Here is a 12,524-nt window from a genome sequence, read left to right as displayed (position 1 = left end):
TCACACCGTGGTCCAGGAATCCAAATCCTTGTTGTCTGCACCATCGTCTTAGCCAGTTGTTTGCATCAAGGATCCTGTTCCATCTCCTGGTGCCATGCCCATCTACTGGAAGGATAGAAGAAAAAACTACCTGTGCATCCAGTTCCTTTACTTTCTTCCCCAACTCTTCAAAGTCCTTGCAGATTGTCGGTAGGTCCTTCCTTGCCGTGTCATTGGTGCCAACATGTATCAGAAGAAATGGGTGGACGTCCTTGGAGCTGAAGAGCTTTGGTATCCTATCGGTCACATCCTTGATCATCGCACCTGGAAGGCAGCATACTTCTCTTGCAGTTATGTCCGGTCTGCAGATGGCTGCTTCTGTGCCTCTCAGTAGTGAGTCTCCCACCACCACCACTCTTCGTTGCTTCTTGGCTGTACTTTTTGCTGTCACTTGTTGCTGTGTGCCCTTTTCTTTTTTGCTTGCTGGTATTGCTTCATTCTTAGGTGTGCCATCTTCATCCTCTACAAAGATTTGATATCGGTTCTTCAGTTGTGTGGTTGGTGATTTCTCCATGGTCTTCTTGCTTCTTTTGGTCACATGCTTCCACTCATCTGCTTTTGGAGGTTCTCTGACACTTTTTGCACCTTCTGTGACCAGTAGAGATGCTTCTGTTCTGTCTAGTGTAGGGTATAGAGTGTAGAGTGTATGGTATAGAGTGCAGGGGATAGAGTGTAGAGTCTGAGGTATAGAGTGTAGGGTATAGAGTGTATGGTATAGAGTGTATGGTATAGATTGTAGGGTATAGAGTGTAGAGTGTAGGGTATAGAGTGTAGAGTGTAGGGTATAGAGTGTAGGGTAAAGAGTGTAGGGTATAGAGTGTAGAGTGTAGGGTATAGAGTGTAGGGTATAGAGTGTATGGTATAGAGTGTATGGTATAGATTGTAGGGTATAGAGTGTAGGGTATAGAGTGTAGAGTGTAGGGTATAGAGTGTATGGTATAGAGTGTAGAGTGTATGGTATAGAGTGCAGGGGATATAGTGTAGAGTGTGAGGTATAGAGTGTAGGGTACAGAGTGTATGGTATAGAGTGTAGGGTATAGAGTGTAGGGTACAGAGTGTAGTGTATAGAGTGTAGAGTGTAGGGTATAGAGTGTAGGGTGTAGAGTGTATGGTATAGAGTGTAGGGTATAGAGTGTAGAGTGTAGGGTATAGAGTGCACAGTGTAGGGTATAGAGTGTAGGGTATAGAGTGTAGAGTGTAGGATATAGAGTGTAGGGTATAGAGTGTAGAGTGTGTGGTATAGAGTGCAGGGGATAGAGTGTAGAGTGTGAAGTATAGAGTGTAGGGTATAGAGTGTATGGTATAGAGTGTATGGTATAGATTGTAGGGTATAGAGTGTAGGGTATAGAGTGTAGAGTGTAGGGTATAGAGTGTAGTGTGTAGGGTATAGAGTGTATGGTATAGAGTGTATGGTATAGATTGTAGGGTATAGAGTGTAGGGTACAGAGTGTAGAGTGTAGGGTATAGAGTGTAGAGTGTATGGTATAGAGTGCAGGGGATAGAGTGTAGAGTGTAGGGTATAGAGTGTAGGGTATAGAGTGTAGAGTGTAGGGTATAGAGTGTAGGGTTTAGAGAGTAGGGTATAGAGTGTAGAGTGTAGGGTATAGAGTGTAGAGTGTAGGGTATAGAGTGTAGGGTATAGAGTGTAGAGTGTAGGGTATAGAGTGTAGTGTTTAGAGAGTTGGGTATAGAGTGTAGAGTGTAGGGTATAGAGTATAGAGTGTAGGGTATAGAGTGTAGGGTATAGAGTGTGGAGTGTAGGGTATAAAGTGTAGAGAGTAGGGTGTAGAGTGTAGGGTATAGAGTGTAGGTTATAGAATGTAGGGTATAGATTGTAGATTGTAGGGTGTAGAGTGTAGGGTATAGAGTGTAAGGTATAGAGTGTAGGGTATAAAGTGTTTGTTATAGAGTGTAGGGTATAGAGTGTAGAGTGTAGGGTATAGAGTGTACGGTATAGAGTGTAGGGTAAAGAGTGTATGGTATAGAGTGTAGAGTGTAGGGTATAGAGTGTATAGTGTAGGGTATAGAGTGTAGGGTATAGAGTGTATGGTATAGAGTGTAGGGAATAGAGTGTAGGCTATAGAGTGTATGATTTAGAGTGTAGGGTATAGAGTGTATGGTATAGAGTGTAGGGTATAGAGTGTAGGGTATAGAGTGTATGGTATAGAGTGTATGGTATAGATTGTAGGGTATAGAGTGTAGGGTATTGAGTGTAGAGTGTAGGGTATAGAGTGTAGGGTATAGAGTGTAGAATGTAGGGTATAGAGTGTAGGGTATAGAGTGTAGAGTGTATGGTATAAAGTGCAGGGGATAGAATGTAGAGTGTGAGGTATAGAGTGTAGGGTATAGAGTGTATGGTATAGAGTGTATGGTATAGATTGTAGGGTATAGAGTGTAGGGTATAGAGTGTAGAGTGTAGGGTATAGAGTGTAGAGTGTAGGGTATAGAGTGTAGGGTATAGAGTGTAGGGTATAGAGTGTAGAGTGTAGGGTATAGAGTGTAGGGTATGGAGTGTAGGGTATAGAGTGTAGAGTGTAGGGTATAGAGTGTAGGGTATAGAGTGTATGGTATAGAGTGTATGGTATCGATTGTAGGGTATATAGTGTAGGGTATAGAGTGTAGAGTGTAGGGTATAGAGTGTAGAGTGTAGGGTATAGAGTGTAGGGTATAGAGTGTAGAGTGTAGGGTATAGAGTGTAGGGAATAGAGTGTAGAGTGTATGGTATAGAATGCAGGGGATATAGTGTAGAGTGTGAGGTATAGAGTGTAGGGTATAGAGTGTAGGGTATAGAGTGTAGGGTATAGAGTGTAGGGTATAGAGTGTAGAGTGTAGGGTATAGAGTGTAGGGTATAGAGTGTAGGGTGTAGAGTGTATGGTATAGAGTGTATGGTATAGATTGTAGGGTATAGAGTGTAGGGTATAGAGTGTAGAGTGTAGGGTATAGAGTGTAGAGTGTAGGGTATAGAGTGTAGGGTATAGAGTGTAGAGTGTAGGGTATAGAGTGTAGGGTATAGAGTGTAGAGTGTGTGGTATAGAGTGCAGGGGATAGAGTGTAGAGTGTGAGGTATAGAGTGTAGGGTAAAGAGTGTATGGTATGGAGTGTATGGTATAGATTGTAGGGTATAGAGTGTAGGGTATAGAGTGCAGAGTGTAGGGTATAGAGTGTATGGTATAGAGTGTATGGTATAGATTGTAGGGTATAGAGTGTAGGGTATAGAGTGTAGAGTGTAGGGTATAGAGTGTAGAGTGTAGGGTATAGAGTGTAGGGTATAGAGTGTAGAGTGTATGGTATAGAGTGCAGGGGATAGAGTGTAGAGTGTGAGGTATAGAGTGTAGGGTATAGAGTGTATGGTATAGAGTGTATGGTATAGATTGTAGGGTATAGAGTGTAGGGTATAGACTGTAGAGTGTAGGGTATAGAGTGTAGAGTGTAGGGTTTAGAGTGTAGGGTATAGAGTGTAGGGTATAGCGTGTAGAGTGTAGGGTATAGAGGGTAGGGTATAGAGTGTATGGTATAGAGTGTAGGGTATAGAGTGTAGAGTGTAGGGGATAGAGTGTAGAGTGTGAGGTATAGAGTTTAGGGTATAGAGTGTATGGTAAGGAGTGTATGGTATAGATTGTAGGGTATAGAGAGTAGGGTATAGAGTGTAGAGTGTAGGGTATAAAGTGTAGAGTGTAGGGTATAGAGTGTAGAGTGTAGCGTATAGAATGTAGGGTATAGAGTGTAGAGTGTATGGTATAGAGTGCAGGGGACAGAGTGTAGAGTGTGAGGTATAGAGTGTAGGGTATAGAGTGTATGGTATAGAGTGTATGGTATAGATTGTAGGGTATGGAGTGTAGGGTATAGAGTGTAGATTGTAGGGTATAGAGTGTAGAGTGTACGGTATAGAGTGTAGGGTATAGAGTGTAGGGTATAGAGTGTAGAGTGTAGGGTATAGAGGGTAGGGTATAGAGTGTATGGTATAGAGTGTATGGTATAGATTGTAGGGTATAGAGTGTAGGGTATAGAGTGTAGAGTGTAGGGGATAGAGTGTAGAGTGTATGGTATAGAGTGCAGGGGATAGAGTGTAGAGTGTGAGGTATAGAGTGTAGGGTATAGAGTGTATGGTATAGAGTGTAGGGTATAGAGTGTAGGGTATAGAGTGTAGGGTATAGAGTGTAGGGTGTAGAGTGTATGGTATAGAGTGTATGGTATAGATTGTAGGGTATAGAGTGTAGGGTATAGAGTGTAGAGTGTAGGGTATAGAGTGTAGAGTGTAGGGTATAGAGTGTAGAGTGTATGGTATAGAGTGCAGGGGATAGAGTGTAGAGTGTGAGGTATAGAGTGTAGGGTATAGAGTGTAGGGTATAGAGTGTAGAGTGTAGGGTATAGAGTGTAGGGTATAGAGTGTAGGGTATAGAGTGTAGGGTATAGAGTGTAGGGTATACTGTGTAGAGTGTAGGGTATAGAGTGTAAGGTATAGAGGGTAGGGTATAGAGTGTATGGTGTAGAGTGTAGGGTATAGAGTGTAGGGTATAGAGTGTAGAGTGTAGGGTATAGAGTGTAGGGTATAGAGTGTAGAGTGTAGGGTGTAGAGTGTAGGGTATAGAGTGTAGAGTGTATGGTATAGAGTGCAGGGGATAGAGTGTAGAGTGTGAGGTATAGAGTGTAGGGTATAGAGTGTATGGTATAGAGTGTATGGTATAGATTGTAGGGCATAGAGTGTAGGGTATAGAGTGTAGAGTGTAGGGTATAGAGTGTAGAGTGTAGGGTATAGAGTGTAGGGTATAGAGTGTATGGTATAGCGTGTATGGTATAGATTGTAGGGTATAGAGTGTAGGGTACAGAGTGTAGAGTGTAGGGTATAGAGTGTAGAGTGTAGGTTATAGAGTGTAGGGTATAGAGTGCAGAGTGAAGGGTATAGAGTGTAGGGTATAGAGTGTAGAGTGTATGGTATAGAGTGTAGGGGATAAAGTGTATGGTATAGAGTGTATGGTATAGAGTGTAGGGTATAGAGTGTAGGGTATAGAGTGTAGAGTGTAGGGTATAGAGTGTAGGGTATAGAGTGTAGGGTATAGAGTGTAGGGTGTAGAGATTAGGGTATAGAGTGTAGGGTATAGGGTGTAGGGTATAGAGTGTAGGGTGTAGAGTGTAGGGTATATAGTGTAGGGTATAGAGTGTAGGGTATAGAGTGTAGGGTATAGCGTGTAGGGTATAGAGTGTAGGTTATAGAGTGTAGGGTATAGAGTGTAGGGTATAAAGTGTAGAGTGTAGGGTATAGAGTGTATGGTATAGAGTGTAGAGTGTAGGGTATAGAGTGTATGGTATAGATTGTAGGGTGTAGAATGTATGATATAGAGTGTAGAGTGTGAGGTATAGAGTGTAGGGTATAGAGTGTATGGTATAGAGTGTATGGTATAGATTGTAGGGCATAGAGTGTAGGATATAGAGTGTAGAGTGTATGGTATAGAGATTAGAGTGTAGGGTATAGAGTGTAGGGTATAGAGTGTATGGTATAGAGTCTAGGGTATAGAGTGTATGGTATAGAGTCTAGGGTATAGAGTGTAGAGTGTAGGGTATAGAGTGTATGGTATAGAGTGTAGGGTATAGAGTGTAGAGTATAGAGTGTAGGGTGTAGAGTGTATGGTATAGAGTGTAGGGTATAGTGTGTAGAGTGTAGGGTATAGAGTGTAGAGTATAGAGTGTAGGGTATAGAGTGTATGGTATGGAGTGTATGGTATAGATTGTAGGGTATAGAGTGTAGGGTATAGAGTGCAGAGTGTAGGGTATAGAGTGTAGAGTGTAGGGTTTAGAGTGTAGGGTATAGAGTGTAGGGTATAGCGTGTAGAGTGTAGGGTATAGAGGGTAGGGTATAGAGTGTATGGTATAGAGTGTATGGTATAGATTGTAGGGTATAGAGTGTAGGGTATAGAGTGTAGAGTGTAGGGGATAGAGTGTAGAGTGTGAGGTATAGAGTGTAGGGTATAGAGTGTATGGTAAGGAGTGTATGGTATAGATTGTAGGGTATAGAGTGTAGGGTATAGAGTGTAGGGTATAGAGTGTAGAGTGTAGGGTATAAAGTGTAGAGTGTAGGGTATAGAGTGTAGAGTGTAGGGTATAGAATGTAGGGTATAGAGTGTAGAGTGCAGGGGATAGAGTGTAGAGTGTGAGGTATAGAGTGTAGGGTATAGAGTGTATGGTATAGAGTGTATGGTATAGATTGTAGGGTATAGAGTGTAGGGTATAGAGTGTAGATTGTAGGGTATAGAGTGTAGAGTGTAGGGTATAGAGTGTAGGGTATAGAGTGTAGGGTATAGAGTGTAGAGTGTAGGGTATAGAGGGTAGGGTATAGAGTGTATGGTATAGAGTGTATGGTATAGATTGTAGGGTATAGAGTGTAGGGTATAGAGTGTAGGGTATAGAGTGTAGAGTGTAGGGTATAAAGTGTAGAGTGTAGGGTATAGAGTGTAGAGTGTAGGGTATAGAATGTAGGGTATAGAGTGTAGAGTGCAGGGGATAGAGTGTAGAGTGTGAGGTATAGAGTGTAGGGTATAGAGTGTATGGTATAGAGTGTAGGGTATAGAGTGTAGGGTATAGAGTGTAGGGTATAGAGTGTAGGGTATAGAGTGTAGGGTGTAGAGTGTATGGTATAGAGTGTATGGTATAGATTGTAGGGTATAGAGTGTAGGGTATAGAGTGTATAGTGTAGGGTATAGAGTGTAGAGTGTAGGGTATAGAGTGTAGGGTATAGAGTGTAGAGTGTAGGGTGTAGAGTGTACGGTATAGAGTGTAGAGTGTATGGTATAGAGTGCAGGGGATAGAGTGTAGAGTGTGAGGTATAGAGTGCAGGGTATAGAGTGTATGGTATAGAGTGTATGGTATAGATTGTAGGGCATAGAGTGTAGGGTATAGAGTGTAGAGTGTAGGGTATAGAGTGTAGAGTGTAGGGTATAGAGTGTAGGGTATAGAGTGTATGGTATAGATTGTAGGGTATAGAGTGTAGGGTATAGAGTGTAGAGTGTAGGGTATAGAGTGTAGAGTGTAGGTTATAGAGTGTAGGGTATAGAGTGCAGAGTGTAGGGTATAGAGTGTAGGGTATAGAGTGTAGAGTGTATGGTATAGAGTGTAGGGGATAAAGTGTATAGTATAGAGTGTATGGTATAGAGTGTAGGGTATAGAGTGTAGGGTATAGAGTGTAGAGTGTAGGGTATAGTGTAGGGTATAGAGTGTAGGGTATAGAGTGTAAGGTGTAGAGATTAGGGTATAGAGTGTAGGGTATAGGGTGTAGGGTATAGAGTGTAGGGTGTAGAGTGTAGGGTATATAGTGTAGGGTATAGAGTGTAGGGTATAGAGTGTAGGGTATAGCGTGTAGGGTATAGAGTGTAGGTTATAGAGTGTAGGTTATAGAGTGTAGGGTATAGAGTGTAGGGTATAAAGTGTAGAGTGTAGGGTATAGAGTGTATGGTATAGAGTGTAGAGTGTATGGTATAGAGTGTATGGTATAGATTGTAGGGCATAGAGTGTAGGGTATAGAGTGTAGAGTGTAGGGTATAGAGTGTAGAGTGTAGGGTATAGAGTGTAGGGTATAGAGTGTATGGTATAGATTGTAGGGTATAGAGTGTAGGGTATAGAGTGTAGAGTGTAGGGTATAGAGTGTAGAGTGTAGGTTATAGAGTGTAGGGTATAGAGTGCAGAGTGTAGGGTATAGAGTGTAGGGTATAGAGTGTAGAGTGTATGGTATAGAGTGTAGGGGATAAAGTGTATGGTATAGAGTGTATGGTATAGAGTGTAGGGTATAGAGTGTAGGGTATAGAGTTTATAGTGTAGGGTATAGTGTAGGGTATAGAGTGTAGGGTATAGAGTGTAGGGTGTAGAGATTAGGGTATAGAGTGTAGGGTATAGGGTGTAGGGTATAGAGTGTAGGGTGTAGAGTGTAGGGTATATAGTGTAGGGTATAGAGTGTAGGGTATAGAGTGTAGGGTATAGCGTGTAGGGTATAGAGTGTAGGTTATAGAGTGTAGGTTATAGAGTGTAGGGTATAGAGTGTAGGGTATAAAGTGTAGAGTGTAGGGTATAGAGTGTATGGTATAGAGATTAGAGTGTAGGGTATAGAGTGTAGGGTATAGAGTGTATGGTATAGAGTCTAGGGTATAGAGTGTAGAGTGTAGGGTATAGAGTGTATGGTATAGAGTGTAGGGTATAGAGTGTAGGGTATAGAGTGTAGGGTGTAGAGTGTATGGTATAGAGTGTAGGGTATAGTGTGTAGAGTGTAGGGTATAGAGTGTAGAGTATAGAGTGTAGGGTATAGAGTGTAGGGTGTAGAGTGTAGGGTATATAGTGTAGGGTATAGAGTGTAGGGTATAGAGTGTAGGGTATAGCGTGTAGGGTATAGAGTGTAGGTTATAGAGTGTAGAGTATAGAGTGTAGGGTATAAAGTGTAGAGTGTAGGGTATAGAGTGTATGGTATAGAGTGTAGAGTGTAGGGTATAGAGTGTATGGTATAGATTGTAGGGTGTAGAATGTATGTTATAGAGTGTAGGGTATAGAGTGTATGGTATACTGATTAGAGTGTAGGGTATAGAGTGTAGGGTATAGAGTGTATGGTATAGAGTCTAGGGTATAGAGTGTAGAGTGTAGGGTATAGAGTGTATGGTATAGAGTGTAGGGTATAGAGTGTAGGGTATAGAGTGTAGGGTGTAGAGTGTATGGTATAGAGTGTAGGGTATAGTGTGTAGAGTGTAGGGTATAGAGTGTAGAGTATAGAGTGTAGGGTATAGAGTGTATGTTGTAGAGTGTAGATTATAGAGTGTAAAGTTTAGGGTATAGAGTGTAGAGTGTAGGGTATAGAGTGTATGGTATTGAGTGTAGGGTATTGAGTGTAGGGTATAGAGTGTAGAGTGTAGGGTATAGAGTGTATGGTATAGAGTGTAGGGTATAGAGTGTAGGGTATAGAGTGTAGAGTATAGAGTGTAGGGTATAGAGTGTAGAGTGTAGCGTATAGAGTGTAGGGTATAGAGTGTAGGGTATAGAGTGTAGGGTATAGTGTGTATGGTATAGAGTTTAGGGTATAGAGTGTATGGTATAGACGTAGGGTATAGAGTGTAGAGTGTAGGGTATAGAGTGTAGTGTATAGAGTGTAGATTGTAGGGTATAGAGTGTAGGGTATATAGTGTAGAGTGTATGGTATAGAGTGTAGGGTATGGAGTGTATGGTATAGAGTGTATGGTATAGCGTGTAGGGTATGGAGTGTAAGGTATAGAGTGTAGAGTGTAGGGTATAGAGTGTAGGGTATAGAGTGTAGAGTGTATGGTATAGAGTGCAGGGGATAGAGTGTAGAGTGTGAGGTATAGAGTGTAGGGTATTGAGTGTATGGTATAGAGTGTATGGTATAGATTGTAGGGTATAGAGTGTAGGGTATAGAGTGTAGAGTGTAGGATATAGAGTGTAGAGTGTAGGGTTTAGAGTGTAGGGTATAGAGTGTAGGGTATAGAGTGTAGAGTGTAGGGTATAGAGGGTAGGGTATAGAGTGTATGGTATAGAGTGTATGGTATAGATTGTAGGGTATAGAGTGTAGGGTATAGAGTGTAGAGTGTAGGGGATAGAGTGTAGAGTGTGAGGTATAGAGTGTAGGGTATAGAGTGTATGGTAAGGAGTGTATGGTATAGATTGTAGGGTATAGAGTGTAGGGTATAGAGTGTAGAGTGTAGGGTATAAAGTGTAGAGTGTAGGGTATAGAGTGTAGGGTATAGAGTGTAGAGTGTAGGGTATAGAATGTAGGGTATAGAGTGTAGAGTGTATGGTATAGAGTGCAGGGGATAGAGTGTAGAGTGTGAGGTATAGAGTGTAGGGTATTGAGTGTATGGTATAGAGTGTATGGTATAGATTGTAGGGTATAGAGTGTAGGGTATAGAGTGTAGATTGTAGGGTATAGAGTGTAGAGTGTAGGGTATAGAGTGTAGGGTATAGAGTGTAGGGTATAGAGTGTAGAGTGTAGGGTATAGAGGGTAGGGTATAGAGTGTATGGTATAGAGTGTATGGTATAGATTGTAGGGTATAGAGTGTAGGGTATAGAGTGTAGAGTGTAGGGTATAGAGTGTAGAGTGTATGGTATAGAGTGCAGGGGATAGAGTGTAGAGTGTGAGGTATAGAGTGTAGGGTATAGAGTGTATGGTATAGAGTGTAGGGTATAGAGTGTAGGGTATAGAGTGTAGGGTATAGATTGTAGGGTATAGAGTGTAGGGTGTAGAGTGTATGGTATAGAGTGTATGGTATAGATTGTAGGGTATAGAGTGTAGGGTATAGAGTGTAGAGTGTAGGGTATAGAGTGTAGGGTATAGAGTGTAGTGTGTAGGGTGTAGAGTGTAGGGTATAGAGTGTAGAGTGTATGGTATAGAGTGCAGGGGATAGAGTGTAGAGTGTGAGGTATAGAGTGTAGGGTATAGAGTGTATGGTATAGAGTGTAGGGTGTAGAGATTAGGGTATAGAGTGTAGGGTATAGGGTGTAGGGTATAGAGTGTAGGGTGTAGAGTGTAGGGTATATAGTGTAGGGTATAGAGTGTAGGGTATAGAGTGTAGGGTATAGCGTGTAGGGTATAGAGTGTAGGTTATAGAGTGTAGGTTATAGAGTGTAGGGTATAGAGTGTAGGGTATAAAGTATAGAGTGTAGGGTATAGAGTGTATGGTATAGAGATTAGAGTGTAGGGTATAGAGTGTAGGGTATAGAGTGTAGGGTATAGAGTGTAGGGTATAGTGTGTATGGTATAGAGTTTAGGGTATAGAGTGTATGGTATAGACGTAGGGTATAGAGTGTAGAGTGTAGGGTATAGAGTGTAGTGTATAGAGTGTAGATTGTAGGGTATAGAGTGTAGGGTATATAGTGTAGAGTGTATGGTATAGAGTGTAGGGTATAGAGTGTATGGTATAGAGTGTATGGTATAGCGTGTAGGGTATGGAGTGTAAGGTATAGAGTGTAGAGTGTAGGGTATAGAGTGTAGGGTATAGAGTGTAGAGTGTATGGTATAGAGTGCAGGGGATAGAGTGTAGAGTGTGAGGTATAGAGTGTAGGGTATTGAGTGTATGGTATAGAGTGTATGGTATAGATTGTAGGGTATAGAGTGTAGGGTATAGAGTGTAGAGTGTAGGATATAGAGTGTAGAGTGTAGGGTTTAGAGTGTAGGGTATAGAGTGTAGGGTATAGAGTGTAGAGTGTAGGGTATAGAGGGTAGGGTATAGAGTGTATGGTATAGAGTGTATGGTATAGATTGTAGGGTATAGAGTGTAGGGTATAGAGTGTAGAGTGTAGGGGATAGAGTGTAGAGTGTGAGGTATAGAGTGTAGGGTATAGAGTGTATGGTAAGGAGTGTATGGTATAGATTGTAGGGTATAGAGTGTAGGGTATAGAGTGTAGAGTGTAGGGTATAAAGTGTAGAGTGTAGGGTATAGAGTGTAGGGTATAGAGTGTAGAGTGTAGGGTATAGAATGTAGGGTATAGAGTGTAGAGTGTATGGTATAGAGTGCAGGGGATAGAGTGTAGAGTGTGAGGTATAGAGTGTAGGGTATTGAGTGTATGGTATAGAGTGTATGGTATAGATTGTAGGGTATAGAGTGTAGGGTATAGAGTGTAGATTGTAGGGTATAGAGTGTAGAGTGTAGGGTATAGAGTGTAGGGTATAGAGTGTAGGGTATAGAGTGTAGAGTGTAGGGTATAGAGGGTAGGGTATAGAGTGTATGGTATAGAGTGTATGGTATAGATTGTAGGGTATAGAGTGTAGGGTATAGAGTGTAGAGTGTAGGGTATAGAGTGTAGAGTGTATGGTATAGAGTGCAGGGGATAGAGTGTAGAGTGTGAGGTATAGAGTGTAGGGTATAGAGTGTATGGTATAGAGTGTAGGGTATAGAGTGTAGGGTATAGAGTGTAGGGTATAGATTGTAGGGTATAGAGTGTAGGGTGTAGAGTGTATGGTATAGAGTGTATGGTATAGATTGTAGGGTATAGAGTGTAGGGTATAGAGTGTAGAGTGTAGGGTATAGAGTGTAGGGTATAGAGTGTAGTGTGTAGGGTGTAGAGTGTAGGGTATAGAGTGTAGAGTGTATGGTATAGAGTGCAGGGGATAGAGTGTAGAGTGTGAGGTATAGAGTGTAGGGTATAGAGTGTATGGTATAGAGTGTAGGGTGTAGAGATTAGGGTATAGAGTGTAGGGTATAGGGTGTAGGGTATAGAGTGTAGGGTGTAGAGTGTAGGGTATATAGTGTAGGGTATAGAGTGTAGGGTATAGAGTGTAGGGTATAGCGTGTAGGGTATAGAGTGTAGGTTATAGAGTGTAGGTTATAGAGTGTAGGGTATAGAGTGTAGGGTATAAAGTGTAGAGTGTAGGGTATAGAGTGTATGGTATAGAGATTAGAGTGTAGGGTATAGAGTGTAGGGTATAGAGTGTATGGTATAGAGTCTAGGGTATAGAGTGTAGAGTGTAGGGTATAGAGTGTATGGTATAGAGTGTAGGGTATA

This window comes from Ranitomeya imitator, chromosome 1 (genome assembly GCF_032444005.1).
Source record: "Ranitomeya imitator isolate aRanImi1 chromosome 1, aRanImi1.pri, whole genome shotgun sequence".
NCBI classification, from domain to species: domain Eukaryota; kingdom Metazoa; phylum Chordata; class Amphibia; order Anura; family Dendrobatidae; genus Ranitomeya; species Ranitomeya imitator.
The sequence above is the reverse complement of the archived record's forward strand: the minus strand, read 5'-3'. Positions refer to the sequence as shown.